The 4,845-nt window shown below is 38.9% G+C and overlaps 1 long non-coding RNA gene across 1 annotated transcript; it reads left to right on the top strand.

Annotated features, from left to right (window-relative positions):
- The first annotated feature begins 741 nt into the window (after positions 1–741).
- Positions 742–4,461, top strand: LOC103641068 (uncharacterized). Its single transcript, XR_560059.4, has 2 exons — positions 742–1,250; positions 3,973–4,461. It is a non-coding gene; the product is annotated as an uncharacterized lncRNA (long non-coding RNA).
- Positions 4,462–4,845: the final 384 nt, after the last annotated feature.

The following is a 4,845-nucleotide window of genomic DNA, read 5'->3' as shown; positions in this document are numbered from 1 at the left end:
AATGCAAATTCGAAAGTCAATCTTATCTCGCAAATCCCGTCCAAACTCATTTATTTGAACTCTCAACAAAAGTCATCCAATCTGTGACCGAGTCCGACTTCTCAGTATTCGACCCGTGTCAAAATTTTATCTGAATCTGTATTCTCAGAACGTGATCTTTAATGTGTCGATGTCTATTTAAAATCGCATCCAATCTAACTTCTTAATAATTGTATCCAATTCAAATTCGGATCTAACATTTGAAATTGAATATAACGCCCCGTTCTTGAAGCACTCGATTTGTAAAATCCAAGCCAAGAATGAAGTCTTATATCAAAGCAATTTTAATTCTCAACACAATTTAAATCGACACAAATTTATACAAACATCTTGCCTTTTCGATCGCAATTCCGATACCCAGCCAAATCTCAAGTCGACTATTTTTCTAATAGTGCACGAAAGAGTTTCCGAGCGACGCCAAAATCAAATTCTCGGTCTAGTTAATCATCTGGTCTCTCATTCGCCTGAACACTGGTTCTTCTTCGTTCTGCGTGTCGGTCTCAACCAACGAGAGAGCGTCGCGAAATCGACCAACAGATGATCACTCCTCTTCAACCAATTAATCATCACCGTCTAATTCGACCAATCTATGGAAGCATTTTCCTTTAAATAAAGTTTGCCTAATCTAAAAAGCAATCTATTGCTTCTCTTCTAAGCAAACTAACCCCTTTTTTCCTTCACCTACACAGCACCTGCCTTTTTATTCTCCCCATGCCAATATTCCATCTCCTTGTCTCCTCTTTGTTCTTCCGTGAAGCAGCCGCCCTCCTCAATTTCCTCACGCCGCGCTCCCTGGCTCCCTGCCCAGAGCGCTGGTCTGCGCCCCCCTCCCTGCATCGCCCCCACCAGTTCGCCCTCATCTGGCATGCCGTGCCGCCGCCCTGGAGCTCGCCCCTGCTCTCAACCCCTCTCCCCTTCGTCCCTGCGTTTGACCGCACCTGTCGGACCCGCCCCCTTGCCCCTGCGCGCTTGCCATGGGTGATGTCCACTGGCCTCCCTGGCAAGCTCTTCCTCACGCCGCTCCAAGCCACCGCGACCCCAAGTGCTCGCCACCTTCTGCAGTTCGTCCACCTCCCAGCGTTCCCTGCTCCTTGTTTCTATGCCCAGCCGAGCTCCTCAGCCCCATGGTGGTGCCCTGCTGCCTCCATCCCCTGGCGTGCCATCTCTCTATGCTCGGTCGACGTCCCCAGTGCCTAACGCACGTCCCTCTGGTGAGCTCCTGTCCCCTGCTGTTGACCATGTTGTGCGTATGAGAAAGAGTGTTGTAATATATGTGTATATGTGTGCGAGATTGGAGCAAAGGAATCCCATTGTTGTGTGGAGAAGCAAATCCAACACAACTTCTTCTTGGTGTTTGATGAATTGCTTGAACCAGACATCGTCATCGATCTCACGATTTCGAGTCGGATTTAGAAAGTGGTTAAATGATTCGCTTGTCCGGCTAATTGATATGATGAATAGATTGATAGATACTCTCGTCACAATAATTCTTTGTGGGTCTTTAACTAATGCGTTGTGGTATGTTGGTCAGATCCGTTGTTGTGCATATGTGTATTGTTCTATGGTGATGTTAGGGAAGAATCTTTCCTCTCCTTTCTATTTTGTGATGCTATGGTTGTATTTAGTGCTTGCAAAAAAATGTTTCATTCCATATCACCCAGTGACGTGAATGTGTTCATGGTTGTGGAGTAGTTGTATAGTGTGGTAAAAGTTAGGTTGGAGTGTGGTTTATGCAAAGGATGTTCTAGTGTAGATATAAGTCTAATGCTACTCTAATTGATTCGATGTATGTGAGGATTGTGGCCATGCTTATGGAGTTGTTGTGTCACATAAACCTAAGGTTTAAAATGATTGTGTAGGATGAGTATTTAATTGATTAAGTAGTTTCTATGTCTGTGGAAGATGGTATTGCTTAGCCAAAGAATGCTTTGGAAGATGAGATGATGAGGTGTGATTAAGTATTCAAAGAAAATGTTTAGAGCATCTAGCCCTTTGACTGATAAGCGCTATTAGTATTACTTGTGTGAACTCTTAATTTATGGTAACATGAATATCTTGTCTTAGAGGTATCACCTTCTATGTTGTTAGCTCAAGATAATAAATTATAGAAGGTAGATATTTAATTATGGTTCATTAGTGGTTTATCATATTGATTTCATCATGTCAAGAGGTTAGAATTTAATAGACCAGTCGACGAGTTCAGTTAGAGTTGTTTGGTTTAATTGGATTGTTTAGTGAAGGGATGTCATGACTTCATAGCTATCACACCACCAATTGTGTGACTATGGTTAGGTTTTAAAGCAACTAGAGTAGCGAGTGGATGATAATTGTAATGGCTATGTAAAAAATGAAGCAAAATGTCGTCGTTGTGAGGATTGCAGGTACAGTTTCGAGTATATAATTAATCTAGTAAAGTAAAAATATGTTTTTATAGATATGTTCTATATAAAAGTTGTAATTAACTTAATTATATAGATTGTACTAAAATTTCATGAGCTAATGATTAATGGTCTAGAAGTTATGCTTCTAGCAAGTTCACTGTCCGGATTTACTTGTTTTCTGTACATATATCTCAATGATTGTGTTGTTTGACTAACTTAGACTTAGAATCACTTCTTAGAGATATTGTAAGAGTTTTAGTGTTTTTCCTAAGATTTCTAAAAAGTCTAGAACCATATGTATTTGATATATAGAACACTGTTCATGACTATTTTAAGTTGCACATTGAAATCTAACAACATTGCTTTTTGCTAACACTTGTACTAGTTAATTACTAAATCATCTTAAGGTGATCATAAGAAAGTTGTAGATAACTTACTTATCTTGCTTGTGTTAAAATTTAATGACCATAGGACTGATAGTTTCAGAGATATGAATTTTACAAAAAGATTGTTGTATTCTATCCACTCTCTGAATAGATTTCGAAAATTGTGTTGTTTGGATTAATTGAACTAGGAATTACTTTTGATGATTATAGAGTGTGTGTAGTATTTTTAATAGGATTTCCAAAAAGTCTTGGATCGCACTTTTTGATTGTCTAAAGCTCAAGTTATAAATGTTTGAAGTGTGGAGCATGAATCTGTCCAAATCTGGACAGCAAGGCTTTCCTGATGTCCTTTACCCTTGATGCATATTGAATCAGCCTAGAATGTTTATAAATGTTTTGTTGGCAATTTCATTAAATTTTTTAGAAAGTCTAGGATCGCTTATTTTGGATGCATGAGCCTCTAGTTATGGATTTTTGAAGTAAGAAATCTGAATGTGTCCAAATCTGGATAGAGTCATCGTTTTAGCACTAATTGACCTTGCTAAGGGTCTAATCACGTTGAGTTGATAATACTAAAGTTATAGAGTACTTTGTAAGCTTTTTCGAAAGTCTTTGTTAACTATTTTTGGATGAATATTTTTTGAGTTATGATTAATAGAATAACTGTTATGCTGCTATCCAAAAATCTACAAGTGCTCATTTTATTATTGAGTTCACCCTTTTGAGTAAAAATACTTGGTTAGCGCTTAATTGATGTAGACTTGCAATGGATAAACTTAAATTAACATGTATACCATGATTAATGTGCTTGCTCTCTATAGTTGGCTGTGATAGGAGTTCCATAGTCATCAATGTCCATGGCCAATTTAAACTTATGTTGTTCTGGTTGCTCTTGTGTGGTCAATAGAAGAACTAATGAAAGACAAACAAATTGGATGAATGCTTGTACTTGTGATTTCTTGTTTGAGTTGGTTAACTAAAGGAAGTGTTTGGTGTTTTTCCAGTGATGTTGACTTTGTGTGCCCGATAACGTATAGATAGATAGCGCTTGCATATAGTTATTTATGGTGTCTTACGATTTAATGTTTAGTTTGCTACCATGTGCCTTGGAGTGTCTTGTGTTTTTTTCGTCATGTTCATACATATGCATCATGCATCTCATTTAGTACCGAGAGATGATGATCGTGTGAAGTGAAGGACGTGAAGGGGGGTGGACCACAAGATGAAGTTGGTGGACAACCCGAAGAAGGATGGACTGAAAAAGTGGATGCTCGTCGAGTGATTACCCTCTAGCAAACACTAGCTAGTGTTGGATTCTAGGCAAGTCCCGGTTTTATGCATAACCGTTATTATGCTATTTTACTGCAATTATTTTTGTAGGCTTGTATTGTGCATTAAGTATAGATGTTGTTTGAAATCCTAGATGCATTGAATTCAAGTTCCTTTATGAGATGAATACTAGCATACTAGGTTTAGTAGTAGCTTTGCTAAATAAGGATTTCGATAAAGTCGAGTGATTTTTCTAGCACACACGTGAGGTCAAGAAATTGACTGTATCCTTTTTGATATCAGGATTACGATTGTCTGTGGACACGGATTCCTAGGGAATGCCCTGTCTATGAGACGGAATTGGAATAAGGATTAATGTGCGGATAAATATGTCAAGCGTTCAAAAGTACTAAACACATGCCAAGAAATATGGTAAATCGGTAAGTTTAGTACCTAAGTGAAGTCGAGCATAGACTTTACCCCTCACGTGTCTTGAGACGTGGTCTCCGTTGCCGGATTATGGTGGTTACAAGTATGGTCACGTCACGGCGGCAGCCGGGGTCAGTGAAGCATTATATGCTGTTGGTCTCTTGTTCTCAAATGCTTCGAATAAAAAACAAGGCAACACAAGTGTTATTGGTTAAATACCTTCATCCTTCGGAATATTATCTCCCTTAGGACATAATGATTTTCGGATGAAGGTCATGAAGGGCGTGCCTTCATCATTCCAATATGCAAAGATATAAACTGGGACATATAAAACACAGAAG

This window comes from Zea mays, chromosome 10 (genome assembly GCF_902167145.1).
Source record: "Zea mays cultivar B73 chromosome 10, Zm-B73-REFERENCE-NAM-5.0, whole genome shotgun sequence".
Lineage (NCBI taxonomy): Eukaryota > Viridiplantae > Streptophyta > Magnoliopsida > Poales > Poaceae > Zea > Zea mays.
The sequence above is the reverse complement of the archived record's forward strand: the minus strand, read 5'-3'. Positions and strand labels throughout refer to the sequence as shown.